Consider the following 18,012-nt stretch of genomic DNA (forward strand, 5'->3'; position numbering starts at 1 on the left):
AGTCTCTTTCAGCAATTAGTTACCCACAGCCAGCACTATGGAAATACTAGCAGACATTATATCGGTCCAATAATCAGTGTGCCATGTGCCTGTACCAACCCTTTTGTGGCATGTCCCGTACACCTTCTCACCCTGTTGACATTGTGTGCCTTTAGGTTAAAGCTTTAATCACTAAGTTTAATACTACTTTCTTGTCTGAGTCCCACCGGTACTTCCCTTCCTGAGCTCACCGCAACCAACCCTCCAACTATTCTTCCTAACTCACCCTCTCCATCCCCCATTGTTACTGAAGTATAGAATAGTCACAGAATGGTTTGGGTTGGAACGGACCTTAAAGATCACCTAGTTCCAAGCCCCCTGCCATGCGCAGGAATACCTTCCACAAGATCAGGTTGCTCAAAAAGCCTCATTCAACCTGGCCTTGAATGCTTCCGAGGAGGTGAAATCACAACTTCTCTGGGCAACCTGTTCCAGTGTCTCACCACCTCCACAGTAAAGAATTTCTTCCCAATATCTTATCTAAATCTACCCTCTTTCAGTTTAAAACCATTACCCCTCGTCCTCTCACTACACTCCCTGATAAAGAGTCCCTCCCCATCTTTCCCGTAGGCCCCCTTTAAGTACTGGAAGGCTGCAATAAGGTCTCCCCGGAGCCTTCTCTTCTCTAGACTAAACCACCCCAACTCTCTCAGCCTGTCCTCACAGAGGAGGTGTTCCAGCCCCTGATAATCTTTGTGGCCCTCCCCTGGACAAGTAGGTACCTATGTGATTTGGACAAATATGCAACAGCTACTTTTGGATCGTAACTGGTCCTTAAGAGTTAACACTGCTAACCAGCATATCTAGACTGAAGTCAGTGTGCCCCCCTTCTCATCTACCATTTATGACTGATGGCTAGCCTCGCTCCACATCTGTACCCTACCTCAGCAGAGCATACACACACATAAAGACCATACAGGCTATTTGGAGTGCTCAACACTATGGATGCAGAAGCCCCAGCCAATAAGCTAGACCCAGTGACTACCTCACTGCAAAATCTTCACTTTGCCTCACGCTTACCATTACTTAAATTGGGATTAGGACAATGGGTGACCACAAACACTTTACCATTATGGGAATGTCCAAAAAACAGTGATTGCACATTATTACTAAACCTTTAGGGGTAACCTAAGTGAATGTTTCCTCAGCTCTGAGCTGCCTTCAAGCCCAACAAAGGGTCCGAGCTGCAGTAACTGTAATCTTAAGAGAAGGTGACAGCAGAATCCCACCTGCTGAAACTCATAAAAGTTGTCCAGAATAAGGCCACTGAAACCAAATGACACCTGCAAGCCTGGTGGCTCTTGGTAAACTTTACATATAATGAAAACGCAGACTTAGCTGTTGCCTATGTATTGACTATAGGGGATGCTACTACTGAATGAATCTACCCTATCGTATCTCTGGCTTTACACCAAGACAGATCTGTGATCCATCCCATGGATCATCAACAACAGGCCTGGCAGAGCAATAAAGGACAGCAACAGGTAGACATTGCAGCTTGCATCTCTGATCTAGGATGGGGCTCGTGTGTGAAGGGAATTCCTCTGGAACCTCCGATATGTGCCTTAATTCCCCGAGGGGAGTCTGACATTTCTCAGTACACCCCGACAAACATGCTGAGCCAGTACTTGTCTGTCAGCCACAGCTGTGTATATTTATGATCTTGAATGGTCACCAACGGCAACTGGAGCTTTGAATTTGATGTTACAACCAGTTGCAGTTTTGTTAGTTTTGACTTTGTGTTTATTGCTTACAATCATTCTGTATATCAAAGTTGGGCAAATAATGAAACAAATTATGTTAATCCAACATGTAAAACATATGCAATCAACTGATTCTGTATGCGTAATGGTATATAATTAGCATTAATTGTAACACACTAAGCAACTCATCAAATAATTGTACCCTTACCACTGATCTGCAATACACCACATATTTATGACAGAGGCAAGAGGTAATCATGCTACTACTCTATGAGACAATTAAGTAGATTGACTGTAGTCACGGGGTGGAGTGTGACGGATACACTCAACTCCTTGACCAAACTAGTGATAGTTTGGTTCAGGCTCCCAAGGAAGTAATGGCCTAGGCCATGACCGGGTCAAGAACTTCTCTAGTTCCAACCTGTTCTTTGAAAACCCACAGAGGAACAGGGTGACATGGTGAGCTTTGATGCATATGAGCTGGGAAACTGGAACACCAATCATGCGATTAATACATGAATAGCACGTAGTTCTTCCAAGACTAATTTGTCAAGGAACAAATGAAGTTGTGGGTACAAGGAGTCTCATGTTTACCTTTTCCATTGCATGTAATTTGACTACAAGCCAACACTTTATTCCATAAATATGACAGCCTGAGTGAGCCTTTTCAAGCTCTCCCTGATAAGCAGCTAGCTGCATGGCAGTGATCTCCCCTTGAGCTTGGATGCCTCTCAAGATATCTCCTTGAGGTTGAGAGACACCTTACCAACTGCAGATCTTTGGCAAGTGACTGATAGCACACACAACCTTGTATCACAGGGCATTAAGATCTTGCACTGGTATTTTTGAATTATTATTATATCCTCTGTAGAGTAAATAATAGATTGAACCTTGCCATCGGACTTTCTTAAGCCTTACTTTTACAACATCTTCAATAAAACCACTTTTGCTGCTACCTTTGGCAGTGATTCTTTAAGCGGTCTAAGTCTCCCCTGTGACAAGTGTAACTGAGGCACTCACAATAGTTATAAAATATTCTTATTCATTACTAAAAGATTCCTTTAATTGGACCAAAACTCTAAACACCAAATATATGTATTTCAACACCAGCCACTCTGATCTCAGTTGTTTCCCACCTCTCCAGGACATGGAGTTCAGGAAACCCAAGCTTCCAAGAACTGAAAGGACGAAAGTTCAGCTGCAGGCCAGCATGACTTTGCTCCCCCGTTTCTGCTTCTGGACTTCTAGCAGCCAGTCTCAGTTAACCAAAAGCATTTAAAATGAATTCAGTATGTTTGACATACGTATCATAGAAAGATTAGAGCAGCTTGGCAGACCTGTACCTGTGGTACAAGATGGCCTGAATCAACCAAACTTGTGGCCAAAGGAAAGGGTATATACACATCAAGAATTGTCATTTTCCTCAGTTTATAACTGTATTTTAGATGTCACAGTAGCACCAGCACCCAGGGGTTTTCTTGCCACAAGGCTTCTTAGCAGTTTCGTAGGAGACAATTTGTTAGAAATTACCTATACCTCAGATTAACAGTCAATTACAGGGTAGTTACAGTAAATTTAAGCATATGAAGACCAGTCACTTCTCTTTGCAGATTCCCATTCCACCATTTCCAACACTGTATTTCCAACTTTCACCTACTGCCTTTGCTGTCCTAATGCCATCTGCTGCTACAGATGAGCGTTACAAAAATGGTTATTGGATGAGCCCATTTTAGTTTTACACCTATGAACTTCATGTTGAATCAGGCTCTTCCTCCCAGCCTTCCTTTGTGTTCTTAGCATTGTCTCCTCCAACCACCAGGTCTTTTAATGTGACTTTATTCAGTATTATCCAACAGTATTTCTGAATCAGTTTGTTAGTGGTTTTTGTTTGTTTGTTTTGGGGTGGGTTTGTTTTTGTTTTTTTCTCCAGTGAACCCACTTCATTCTCAAAGTCCTCAGGGCCCAAATCTAGCACAGCAGGAAGAACGCTCAGAACAAACAGGACCTTTTCAGAACAGATGAAGAAACAGGAAAGAGATTTTTCCATTCAAGCAACAGCCATTAAGACAAAACCTGTCAAAATTATCCTCTTCAAATTATCTCATTCGCATAGCCCCGGTGCTTGTTAAGAGATGCAAGCGACCACCTCCAGCAGCTCTGTGGCCTGGTGGTTCCTCCTGCCCTGAGGCTGGAGCCCAGCCTGGAGACCCAGGTGTCTCCATTTGCAGGCCCATGGACACAGCTGCTGCTGCCTTCCTGTTTGCAGGTTCAACCAGCAGCAAGGCTGGGCATGCATCCCAGAGACACACACAGGACACTGACACAGAAAGCCACGGACAAGGTGCTGCCTTCAACAGCACCTACATATATGATTCACATAAAATAGACATAGACAGGCAAGTCCCTTTGCTCCTTTTTGGCTGGTCAGGATTGAATGTCTCTCTAAAACCCACACACCCCCGCTCTACAGTCACACACACATTCACGGATTCCTCAAATACCAGCACAGCCCCTCTGCCCATCCAATACCCCTGCACAGCCCTCTCACCCACTTCAAAGGATCTCCTGCTTGCCAGCTGGTCCAGCTTGATGCTCACTAGCAAACAGACGCACACACTTGTTTCCATAAGCACTCCACACTCACAGATCCCCTAAGTATCAGCATGGACCCTCTGCCCATCCAATACCCCTGCCTGGACCCAGGGCCTCCTACCCACCAGCTAGTCCACCTTGAAGTCTGCTAGCAAATTATACAGGCAAACCCCGCACATGCAATTTGGGAAAGATGTCCCACACACCCTCAGCAGCAGCCAGCATGAGGCACATGGGCTGAGACCCACAGTCCCACTCCAGCCACCAGCACTGAGCCCCTTCACTCCACTCACCCTGCTGAGGCTCCCACTCACTCCAACTGCTGACGCTGCAGGCCAGGGGTGCCTGCACCCCCCAGTATGACCCCAGTTGCTGGCACCAAATCCACTGACATCTGTCCCCCCAGTAGCTGGCACTCCAGACAGAAAGTCTGTGGGACCTGTGAAAACACTCCCAAGAGCTACAGTCCTTCAAATTACTGATGCTGAGACAGACACCCTCTCGCTCCAGTTGCTGGCACCGTGGCACAGAGGTACCTACACCTCCAGTCTGACTCCACTTGCTGGCCCAGTTATCAACTCACACTGGTCTCTTCAGTAGCTGGCACCTAGTCCTTGCAGCACTCACACACGAGGTATAGAGAGTGAGACTATGCAGAGGGATAGTTAAGAAAGGACTTAAGATAGGACTGGCTGCAGGGATCAGGCACAGGGCTCAGTCAGACAGACCTCCTGACCAGCCATGGTTTACACACGACTGACCCCTTTTATACCCTCTTCTGTCTGTTCCCCCTCTGCATAATTCCATCATCCTCTTCCTCCCACCCACAACTGGGACTCCTAGGTTTGTACTCTTAATCAGTTTAAAAGTCTAGGTTTGCCTACAGTTTCTCAATGGCCCATCAATTAGCAAGACTCATGAAGTTTGTTTCTTCTGTCTCCTTCACATCTGCCTGTCAGGTTTATCTCTAAGTTTTCATTATTGCTTCCCTCTTTTCCCTATAATCCCATTTGACAAGCTCCTTGCTCATAAGATCTTGCTGAAAAAAAACCTCTCACATCCCACACACTCTTATCAATTAGCATAGCTGAGGAGGTTTGCTTCTTGTCATTATCCCCAGTATTGTCTGCCCATCAGGTTTGTGTCTCTGAACATTTGGTTTATTCCTTCCCCCTTATTGTCTCCTTTTGCACTGAAGAGGTCCAGGAGCAGATAGATAACCTTAATAAAGCAGATGCTCTCACCACCTTCCACATACCCTTACGCTCAACACATTCCCCAACTTTATTGCTGGAAACAGCGTCCTGCAAATGGTGCTCCTTATCTGCCAACACAGGCCATTCTTTTAATTCTTGGTCTGCTATTTCTTCTGCTGCTTTCACACACATTTCCATTGCTATATCAGTCATGGCAATTTTAACATTTACGTTACAAATCTGAAATTATGTTTCAATAGGGATATTTGAGGCAGGGCTGCAGGACTATTAAAAACTTACGGAATGCTTAGGGAAAGGATCAAGTGTGGGGGGAAAGCGGGATGTATAAGAACGAGAGAGGGAAATTGGAGAGAGAGTGAAAGGGGCTGGTCACATGTAAGCAAGGTCCAGTCGGAACCAGGGGCTCATAGCTCATATGTTTAAGGTCAGCAACTGAAGAGACAAGGGTGCCAGCACCTGGAGAAGAGACCACAGGGCTTGGAGGTCTCGGTGACAGCAAATGGAGAGACTGGCATGTAGGGAAAGTCCAGGTGCCAGCAACTGGAAAAGGAGCTGCAGGTCACAGGGCTACGTATGTAGTCAGCAACTGGAGAGACCAGTGGGTGTGCAAGAGGTCCAAGGGCCAGTAATTAAAGGGACCTCAGTGTGTTTATATTTTCCCATAGTGTATTTATGCCACTGTCTGTGGATGTGTAAGTGTAATTTCAAGCTGAACTAGCTAGAGCAGGAGGAAAACCCAAGACACAACCAACAACAGACCAGTAGCAAAGTATATGACCCAATACTCCCATACTCATGTGTCACTTGCATACACAGAATTGGCCAATAAAATGATTAACTGTTAAAAATCTTGGTCAATTTTCTCCAGTTTATGCTGAATATAAGATTTACAAGACAACAGTTGATAACTTTCATGGGTGCCTTACACTGCACAGACCTCTGCACACTACACTACCCATAATTGTTTAATACCCTTCAGACTGTACTGAAGTTGTGTTTCTTGTAACAGCCAGTTAATAACAACTTGAGAAATTACAATTATATACGTCAATTTAAAATTTAATTTAAAATTTTAATTTAATATTAAAATTAAATTTAAAAATTATTTTAAAATATTAATCTAATACTATTCAGAGATAGTACAAAAATTAAAAAAAAAACCCCAGGAAAAAGTACTCCATGGCACTTGGCAATGGACCTGATCCACAGTCCTACAGCTATAGAATCACGCTCGGCAACACTGCTGCAAGAGTCATAGGAATTGCAGTCACAGCCAGAAGGGCAGCAGGAAAGAGGCCATTCTTCTCACCAGGAATGAGATAACACGGATGAACACCATGCCACATATCAACACCTGGAAGTGCTAGATACAGAAAAATTTTGATTTGTCATAAGCAGCATCTAAACCAAGCTCAGAGAGATTATTCTGAAAGATAAAAAGTGAATTTTCTGCAAGCACCGTGGACTCCAGCCATTTGGAAGAGCCATGCTTCACAAGGAGTTTTAAAATTCTGGTTCTCCAGAATATTAAGCAACATACCAACATCAGCAAAAGAGATGTCACTGTTCAGAACAAAACAAAATCTTCAAGATTGTATTTGATTGCTTGATGGTATCAACCAAGCATTTATTGCTTACACTCCTCAGGGGAAAATTTATGTTCACTTTTGACTAATAGCTGTAAGCATGAGAAAGCAATTTTTAACACAGAATTGGCAGATTTGCAGGGAAAAGGGCATTAGTAACAGGGATCAGATTCATCACACAAAGTAATGTCTCCTAATATTCTATTCAGAACCTATAGATGAAAGCTTTTCTAATACTAGCATCAGACTCCTTTATATGGGAATATCCTTGCCCCTGCAGTTCATGTATATAATTGAAATATATACCTATAAGTATGCATCTGTAGCTCATGCTTTTTAGTTGTATTACTATGATGGAAGAGGTTAGCTAATGATAAAGCAGAGTCCAAAGTTACTTTTTCTTTGATGGAATGACATTTTTTAGATGATACTTTCACCCCTATGTTACAGCTGCAGATTTCTACTTACACACCTTATGGAAACTACTGTGAAATGCAGAGCAACCATGAAATGCACTTCAATCTCTGAAGATTTTCCAAGTTCCCTCCAAGTTTTAAGGCACACTCAGAGAACTGTCTTACATATTCAGTAGTTGTACCTCCTTTTAAAAGTATTGCTCTCAAATCATTCAACACCTAATTACTAATTGGAGCAAAGTTTGCGATCTATGTATGGAATGCTGGCTGAAGTGCAAATTAAGAAGTTAATTGAATTTCAGTCACAGAGAATAATAGTAATCTTTCACCAGCACATACTAGCAGAGCTCTTTGGCATATTCGCATTTTATGGAGACCATTTATACCAGCAATAAGGCATATCACCAGCTTTAAGATCACAGGAGTGGTTTTAAAAAAAAGTATAGCTGTGATAATGCCTTTCTTCTCTGCTGATTTGTGAAGTTTACTGTATACTTTAAGTTACATTATCAACGTTTCCCCTCATTCAATGATCTTCCTTGCAATTCCTCCAAGTATAAAAACCTATAGCTTTTCTGGTTTACATTTTCACTGACCTTTGCAGTTTCAAAACTGTTGAGAACTTAAAACTCTCATGTTTATCAGAGACACAAATAATAGTCAAAGATCCTCGTAGTGTCTAGCAATCAAATGCATGAAAAAGCAAAAATCCGTTCCCTGTCAGCAATGGGAAAGTACTAGAGTCCTTTGAAAAACTGTGGCTGTAACAGTATTAAGTATAGCTTAGAAATACTTCGAGTGGCAAAGACAGGTTGAGAAGTTTTACATTTTCCCCAACCCCATTTTCTTCCCCATTTCTACATCTTCAGTTGCACCAATGCTACTACTTGTGGTGCCTCAGGATGAACCAGACTGTAGATAATAAAATAGCTCCTGTATTTCCAACTTTTTTTAAAAAAGGTAAGATCACTTACTTCAGCAATCTTGTTAGTGTGTCCCTTCAGACAGATGTGTAGCACCCACAGGAAGAGCAGGAGCTCCTTACTGGTCTTTGCTCCTAGAAAGGACAATAGTCATTAAGCTGCAAGTACTACTTTTACCGAAGTAGCAATGACCTGTACCAACAATATCACTGGACAGTCTCCTATGTCCCTGATTACTAATAATACATCAGAAGATCTCCTGGCAGTTTTGAAGTCCAATTTGCTGTGAAGCAACAGCTTCCTTTTATTAGTGCCCAGTATCAGTTCATGAAGGCAACGAATAGGAATCACCTAATGCTAACAACCATGTGTGTTTTCACCATTTTTACCTTGTCTTTTTTTTTTTCCCTTTCCTTTTCTTAAGAGTCACCACCAGGCTCTACATTTTCTCACAAGCCCTCATAGTCAGGCTTAGCAAAGCATGACCTGCTCTAGGAATTAAGATAGCTGAATGGCACCTTCTTGACCTTCTGCTCCCTTTACTCTTTCTTTGCTGTCTTCAGCCTTCCCTCCTGACCCCTTTTAAAATCAGGGGGTGGGGAATACTGATCTCCCTCCTGTGCCCACTTATTGATTATTAGTAATCAACAAAGAGACAAAAGGCTCAACATCAAACTAACAGGTTAATTATTGCATTGATTAGGACTAGGAGAGACCACAAACACTGTGACAAAGTCACACATCTCCAACCCACCGATACGTTGCTCATGGTTGCAGCAAATGAAACTGAGCAAGCTCAGCACATGCAGGATTTAAGAAACCACTTCCCTTGTTTATAGCCCCCAGTCAAAACTCGACAGGCCCAGGTGGTGGCTCAGAAGGTCATAGGAAGCAGCTCAGCTGGTCCATTATGGGCAGAAGGCCTGGCAAGAAGGACTGCCTGAGGAGCACACCCCCGCACCCGGCCAGGTACACCATCACACCTCTACTCCATCAGGGGTGACTAAGCAAACACAACAGGCCCCTTTTGATCATTTTTTTTCTCACAAAAAGAGGCAAACAAAAGAGCTGGGAAACGTTGTTCTGTGTAACTTCTAGAAACAGGTATAAAAATAATCTACTACCAAAATGTATTTTCCTGCAGAAAACACATAAGTCAGTAACTTGCTGGCTTTTTAAAAGCCAATGTTTGAAGGACAGCCTCCTGCAGATCAGAGTATTTCACCGATCTACAATTACTTCTGTTGAAGAGTGGTAGGAAGGGGGTGGAGTGAAAAAGTATCTATGCTTTAAGGAGAGAACAGAACCAAAATGACAAAAAAGTTCTTCTGAAAATCTGGCAGACCAATGAACTGGAGAAATAGTTTTAGCTATTTTTACTATTAAGCAGGAAACTAAAACACCCCATAACAGACTTGATATGAAGTATGCTGGTTTTTTCTGCCAAAACATCAGACAATATACTATTTCCTGAAACAAAAATACTGTATAAGCTTGAACTAGAAAGAGGGGTTCACCCTTTAACTCTGAAGCACCACCCGACTCACTGCAGCGGGCCACGCAAAGACAGTGAACTAGCAGTTCCTGAAAAACACTGTCAGAACTACCTCAGCACATTGGCTAAGGCTTTGCTTTGAGACTCAGGGGAACTTTTATACTGGCACAGCTATCGAGAGTAAAGGATTTAATTTTGTGGACACTAACACAAGTCTGCTTTCTCTACCAGGAATGTCTATCTAAATGTTTTGGGACACTGACTGGTTAATTCAAGGAAATCAGGCGATAAGAGCCCAGTTAGGGAGCTTTTGATGTTAGCAACAAGTTTTACTCCCACCATTCTTAGATGCAAGAGCTAGAAAATATTTACCAGGAGTCACAGTGAGCTGGGTTTGTTTTGTTCTATTTTTAAGTCATCCCAGGAGGCTAGTTAAGAGCAGAGAAAGGCCCGACATTACCACAGAGCTCCTAGAAAGAGCTGGGTCAACCTCATAACAACTTCTAGGAAAACAACCTCCAGCATTCCTACAGGCTTCTGAAGCATATCCAGTGCTGGGAAAACCTACTCATGTTCTATCTGATGCCTCTAGTTTTCACTGATACCAAGAAGAGATGAAGCATATTTCCCAGAGCATATGAAGAAAGTTGATAAGGAAATGTTGATGGGGTACTTGCCTTTTTTCTCACATTTCCATCTGCAAAGGCATAAGCTCGGTAATTCTTTCAACTACACTACTCAGACAACCCAAAGCAGAATAGCAACCTATACCTCTCTAAAACCATTTTTTTCTTTCGTTATATAAACAGGTTTGTCAGTTCAACCACAATACTTGACTGCAGGTGTCCCTCTTACACAAGGCTGAGCATCGGCTCCTTTACCACATACCTTGGGATACCTACCTGAAAGGCTGAAGCAAAAATCACGGGCAAACACTGAACTTCCATCACAGACCTTAAATACAGGGGACTCAAAACACCTGGTCTTCCCCACACTGCAAGTCCACAACCTGAAAGCTATCACTTTTTTTTTTTTAATAATATCTTTCAGTCCTACCTCCCTGGCTTGCCATACCCTATGGAGAAAGACAGTAACTAAACTTCTGCTGAAAGTGATCGGGGTGGGGGATGTTTCTGGAGGCAAACAGTTCGGCCGAAAAGCGCGCCTGCAGATCTCATTGTGCTTGCTCGGCCGCTCGCAGGATGCCTCATTCACGTTACCTGGTTCTGCGAGACGAGCAGCTACCTACCTGCCGGCCACCGCGCCTCGCGGTGCCTGGCCCGCTCCACATCAGGCGCCCAGCGCCGCCCCTGCCAGCCAGGACGGGACCGCCGGCCGCCCCGAGGGAGACCGCCGCCGCCCCGGCAGACCGCCGCGGCCCTGCAGGGCCCTCGCCTGCCGGCGGCCCCGGGCGGCTCCGCCCGCGATCTCCCCTGCTACCCCGGGGAGGAGGCGGGAACGGCCCCGCCGGCCCCAGCCCGAGGAGACGGCTCCGCCGCTCGCCCCAAGCCCCGCCGGAGGGACGGCGCGGCCCTTACCGGCGGGCAGGCAGCTCCCTCCCTCCCCGCCCGCCCGCCGGCCCGGGGAGCGGCTCTCCGCAGCCGCCGGGTCCCCGGCCCCGCGGGCGGAGGAAGGCAGGGCGCCCGCCGCGGGTCCCCCACTGCCGCCCGCCCCGCTCCCTTCCCCTCCTCACCGAGCCCGGCGCGGCAGGCCGGCGAGTCGCTCCGAGCGCAGAGGCGGAGCCAGCGGCCGTTAGCTCCGGTGAGAGGCGGAAGGAGACCGCAACCGGCGGCACCGCCGCTGCCGCCGGAGGCCAGGGGCAACGGGGCAGGCGCCAAGGCCCGCCCTGGGGCGGGACCCTCCGCGGGGAGGGAAGGCGGGACCGCCGGCGCCCACCGCTGCCGCTCTGTCCAGCCCTGGGCAGGCCGTGCCGGCGCCGCGGGGCTGGGGCCTGGGGCCTGGGGCCTGGGGCCTGGGGCTTGAGCCGGCCAGGCCGCGCCGGCCCAGCCACGAAGCGGTACGAAGGCAGCGGTGTGCAGTTCAGATGCCGCGGCTGGCCGGTGCCGCCTAGGAGGACGAGTTCGGCAGGCGGGAGCAGAAGTTCGCCTGGGGTTTCACCGAGGCACTGACAGGGAGCTGTGCAGCGCGGTCAGATTTAGATTTCGGCTTCTCAAGTCCGTCCAGCCTGAGCTCCTCCTCCCTGCCTGGCCTCCCTGCCTTCTCAGGTCCCCAGAGAACTCCCGCAGCTCCCCGCTTCAGGCACGTCACCATTTCTAAGAAAAATACAGTGGTTCTTTCACCCCCCCACCCTGAGTTGAGGACCATCTGGGATCTAAAGGGGGGGTCTGCAATTAGAGGAACTGGGGACTGATAAATATAAAGGCTCTGTAGTAAAAATCTAGGTAGATGGGAAAAAAAAGTTAGATATTTAACGTGCGAATAAAATATATGTAAGCAGTACAGTAGTACTTACAGATAAATTTCACATCACAAAATTACCAGAAGGCTATGATTTTTTTAAAAGGTCTAAGTTTAAGTTTGAAACAGGTGACAAGCCTATACTGAATAGATCTTAAGTTATGTATCCTAAGTAGCAGTTAGGGGAACAAAGCTCATTACATAACTGTATAGTCAGGGAAAGTAATTTTTATTAAGTAAGTGTTATAAATGAGCTGACTCTGCTCACTCACAGCAGTACTGGGATGCGTGTCTCCAAGCAGGCTGGTGTGATGTGTAGGATAAGGGACTGGCACGTGACGGAAGACATGGCAGCTACTGAATCCTCTCTGTCCCAGGTTCCTCTTCATTGCTGAGAACAAACTGCTTTTGGGTAGGCCTTACATGTATAACCTTTTGGAGCCAAGAGTTACTGTGATCTTTTGCCTCCACATGAGTCTTCGGAAACGTTGCTGAGTCAATACTGTGCTTTTGTTTTCCCTTTCTAGTTGCCTTCTGGCTCCAGGCCAGTTGTCAAACGACCCTACGGTGACAGGCAGGCTCTTTTAAGGATCCTTGATAGAATGAGAACTGGCCACAAGGTTGTAGTTATAATTAGAGCTTTATTATTGTATAACGATTTTAGCAATCAGTGTAGCTTATCATGACACAGAATTTCTAGCAATTAGCATAGCTTTCCTATTACCTAAAATTTCAGCTAACTAGACTTTTTAGTCACCTGGACCCTCTGCAGATTGGATCAAATTCTTAATAATCAGTGCACGGTACAATAATCATAATCTAGACTCTGACTTTGAAAAATACATGACTCACCCACTCAGCCGTCAGAGGAAGAAGAATGATGGAGGCCAGTACTCCAGCCAACGGTGAGGGTGCCGGTGCTCCCTGTGCCTGTATCGCACTGGGAAACACGAAGGCTTTAGCAGTCCGGCTGCTGTTTAATCCACTTCAAAAACCTTTTGGATTTATACCTCTCAGTTTGGGCATTTGGTCTTTACCACTTCTATAAAGTAGTGGATTCTGAAGAGGCTGCCAGAAAATCAATATGCAAGAATTTTGGCTGCAGGAGACAGCAAGCTGTGCGTGGTAATGGCTGCATAACGATCTTTATTTCTTCCTGTCCGATGCGTCCTGCCTACCTGGTGTTGCTCTGGCTTTGACCCAGTGGTGCTGCCCCCAGCATACATCAGGCCTTAGCATGAGCTATGCATTAGAAAAAATCTGAGCAAGCGTTGAGTGAGCAGTCACAGGAGGCATCCCTGACCACCGGGGGATCACGGGTTTTGCCATCCGGAATATCTCACATACCATCACGCTTTGCTGTTCCATAACGGGTGTCACCATGTCCTAGCACTGGTATCCCCCACTCCTGTACCAGCTGTCAGGAGCAAGGGATACCAGTCACACGGCTTCATTTTCTTGCTATGTGGTTATTGAATGAAACCATGCATAGCTTGTGCTGTGATCCAGGTGAACCACCAACCTTAGGTAACTATGCATCATCCCCATTGTACTCAAAACAACCTCAAAATTTCTCTTACAAATTTCTATGGTCCCACATGTAAGAGGAAATCTAAGAATAGCCAGAGGCAACAGACCCACAGTAGGGGAAATGAGACCATGTGCTACCACAGGACAGTAACCAAACTCTCAGTACAACACAAACACATTTAGCATTTCCTGTGGTGAGACAAAGACCAACTTGCCGGTTTAGCACATTTAGACGATTGCTGATTTAACATCTGGAAGGCAACAGGGTAAGCAATGAAACAATGCTGTGCTTAAGAAAGCTGCAGGATAAGGGCACAGTGATGAATTATTTCTGATTATCTCTGGGCTGGTTATAGAAATTTTGGTTTGCCAGGGACGATTAGCAATTAATCTAAAGGATATAAGGAAGTACAAGGGGCCACAGATCACAGAAACTTAAAAAAAAAAAAAAAAAAAGGCATTAAAAGGCTACTCAGAGACTGAGCAACAGAGAATCAGCATTGAAGGCCCCACCATCTCGTAGTATGCTTCTGGACAAAATGTCCAGCATACAGCTAGACAAGTCCATAATACGTTGTGTGAGCAATTGGCTGACAGGTCAGGCTCAAAGAGTTATAATAAATGGGGTTACATCAGGCTGGCGGCCATTCACCCGTAGGGTCCCCCAGGGCTCAGTTTTAGGGCCAGTGCTCTTCAATGTTTTTATAAATGACATGGATGCAGGAGTTGAATGTACATTAAGTAAGTTTGCCACTGATACTAAATTAGGAGGAGCTGTGGACTCCCTTGAGGGTAGAGAGGCCTTACAGAGAGATCTGGATAGACTGGAGAGCTTGGGCAATCACCAACCCAAGCTTTAACAAGAACAAGTGCTGGATTCTCCACCTGGGATGGGGTAATCCTGGTTATACGTAGAAATTGCGGGATGAAAGGCTGGAGACCAGCCCCGTGGAAAGAGATCTGGGGGTTTGGGTTCATGGCAAGTTGAATGTGAGTCAACAGTGTGCCCTGGCAGCCAAAAGGGCCAAACGTGTCCTGGGGTGCATCCAGCACAGCATAGGTAGCTGGTCGAGGGAGGTGATTGTCCCACTCTAGACTGCACTGGTGCAGCCCCACCTCGAGTACTGTGCGCAGTTTTGGGTGCCTCGATATAAGAAGGACATCAAACTATTAGAGTGTGTCCAGAGGAGGGTGACCAAGATGGTGAAAGGCCTCGAGGGCAAGACTTATGAGGAGCAGCTGAGGTCACTTGTTTTGTTCAGCTTGGAGAAGAGAAGGCTGAGGGGTGACCTCATCGCAGTCTACAACTTCCTCAAGGGGGGCAGCAGAGGGGGGGTGCTGATCTCCTGTCTCTGATGACCAGCAATAGGACACAAGGAAATGGAACGAACCTGCAGCAGGAGAAGTTCAGATTAGACATTAGGAAAAGGTTCTTCACTGAGAGGGTGGCCGGTCACTGGAACAGGCTCCCCAGGGAAGTGGTCACGGCACCAAGCCTGTCAGAGTTCAAGGAGTGTCTTAGTCATATGGTTTAGTTTTAGACAGTCCTGCGAGGAGCAGGGAGTTGGACTCGATGATTCTTATGGGTCCCTTCCAACTGCAGATATTCTATGATTCTATGATTCTGTGATCTGAAAATCAATTGGTACAGAGGTGAATATCCTTCTCCAGGCCACCTCAACATGCCAAGTAGGTTTCATGAGCCCAACAGATGTAATGCAAATGAGGGATTCAGACTTGTTTCTTTATTAAGACAAGCTCAATATCATGCTATGTTTCTAATTACCCTTGCACACATACACACACACTCACACACACTTCACAATTTCCCATTACAGCAGAGCGATCAGGAGTCTGTTGCACCAGATGGGCTTGGGGTGCTTATCACGTATTGGTTTTCTTGTTGCCCAAGGCTTCATGGTTTCTTTGCCACTCAGTGCTTAATCTTATGGGGATCCTTGACCTTTGCCTACTCCAGATTCCAAGCTACCAGAGCATGCCTCCCAACCTAGTGCTGTTTGTGTGGCATCCCGGCCCCCTTCGTCCACTGTCAGGCATGGCCTCTCCTTGGTCAAGAGCTGAGTATACTGTGCAAACAGGAGCTGCGTATAATGAGGTGTGACCAGCAGGATGATGCAAACATGAACTGGGTGTAATGAGCCTTGGTGTGTGCCATGGCTGAACTATGGACAGGAGAGCACTCTGAAAAAGTAAGGGAGTCAAGGATAAAGTGAAATCATTCCTTTTAGAAAGCATATAACATAAATGAAATATAACCACCATGAATTAAGTGTTGGAAGGTAGTGTCAGGATGCAAGCCCGCTCTACTTGAAGGCTGATACAATCTATTAATTATATCAGTTGTACTGCATCGGGCCAAAATTGTCTAGGTAACAGTGTTGGAAACACCAGGTTGAGAAGCAGAGGTAGCATAATTAAGGCCAATGAGGAAGAAGTAATATGGGGAATGTTGTTTATTTTGGGAGGAATCTGGGCAGAGACAAGCAGGTATGTGTAGGGACAGTGAAAAGGTGGGCTCAGGGAAAGAGAAAATGGGTTGGCACTAGGACTGCGAGTGCTTATTGATGGTGGTGTTCAAAACTGGAGGTACCATGGACTAAACACATCCTGGTTTCAATTTCCACTTTGTCCTGGAGACTCATACTCTTTTGAATCTCAGTCCATGGCATGTTTTCTTTGTGTGTTTCAGCTCATCTAGATGTCCAGATTGCATTATAATTGCTCTATGTTATATTGATTTTTAACAAGATTGAGTCTGAATGAACTTTCCAGGTCAGGTTATTATCATTTTTAGTCCACACAGAGTTCATTTTCTCCCAATTAAAAACCTCCATCAGTAACAGTGTTGTTTCCAGCATCTTGAAGCACAAACAGTATTACTGACCCATTGCAATGAGAATTACTTCCTGTAATTCTCGGAGTAGTGGAGGCCGATGCACTCATTATTTCCATGATCATTACCAATAATAGTTGGAAAATCTATTTTCACTGAAAGAAACAGTTTCTGTCTTGATGGAGATGCTGTCAAACTGGATCTATTTTTTCTCATTACCTAGATCCATGTCATGGACCTGAGGGCACCAGCAGCCCTGGGTGTCCCTGCCCAGCTCCCCCGGAGCTCCCCCCACCCTGCCCATGGCCCAAGACCCCATGTCAGCCCCCTCCCAAGGCTGTCAGTCCCTGCCCCAGTGACACCGCGGCGGTGCTGGTCTTCAGCTCCCCACAGCCCTGCCCTGCCCGGCCATGGGCCCCACTGAGCTGCGCCAACCCACAGGTCGACATCCTGGCCCAGCCTTGGCCCGTCCCCGGTGCCCTGCCCGGCCATCCTGGGGCTGTGTCTGAGCCTGGTTCCCCGCACTGGGTCTGACCCTGACCCACATCCATGGGCTGATGTCCTGGCGGTGCCCGATGCAATGGGGACGGCCCCAGCTGCCAGCCCTGCCCTGCTGCCCAGGGGAAAAGCAGACAGTTGGGGCAGGCGTCCAGTTGAGGCTCAGCTCAGGCACGTCCCTGCCTCCACTTATATACTCTTTTCTTTTTGACAGCAGATTGTGTATCATCACGCTCACATGGTTGCACATCAAACAATTCAATGTTGCAGTAATTAGAAGGTGGGGTCACTGTGAGCTGATGATTATCAGCAGGGGCAGGATGTTCGCTTTGTGAACTGAGACCGGATCATGCATGCCAAGCCATGTCCTTGACTCCTCGACAATATTCTGAGTCCTCGCCTTGCAATGAATAACATTGCTATGTAAGGGTTATAAAACAGCAGAATATTCTTAGTAGTCCATACATTTGAACTGTGATGCATGTACTCATTTTTCATTATGGCATTTCATTGATTTGATATGACAGAGGACCCATCCTATTTATAGTCACAGATGGACCTTCACCTTTATCCTACAAATTGTGTTCTGTCAACAAGTTCAAATACAAAACTGTGTCCTCAACCTCTGCATATATACATATTCAAGGGGGCACCTTCACTTCTGTCATTCCTACTCTTTCAATCTTCCACTTTATTTTCTCTTGTATCTCTGACCATTCCTGATGTATCTCAGTTATCCAG

General features: G+C 45.9%; 1 protein-coding gene across 1 annotated transcript in view; it reads right to left on the reverse strand.

The window, feature by feature from the left end:
* The window catches only part of RESF1 (retroelement silencing factor 1), a 31,637-nt gene extending 19,527 nt beyond the window's left edge, over positions 1–12,110 (reverse strand). Inside the window, exons 1-2 of the mRNA XM_072872541.1 lie at positions 11,665–12,110; positions 8,528–8,610 (exon numbers count right to left, since the gene is read on the reverse strand). The gene's annotated coding sequence lies outside the window, so the exon portion shown is untranslated. The remainder of the gene's footprint in view (positions 1–8,527; positions 8,611–11,664) is intronic.
* Between the last annotated feature and the right edge of the window lie 5,902 nt (positions 12,111–18,012).

This window comes from Ciconia boyciana, chromosome 1, assembly GCF_034638445.1.
Source record: "Ciconia boyciana chromosome 1, ASM3463844v1, whole genome shotgun sequence".
Lineage (NCBI taxonomy): Eukaryota > Metazoa > Chordata > Aves > Ciconiiformes > Ciconiidae > Ciconia > Ciconia boyciana.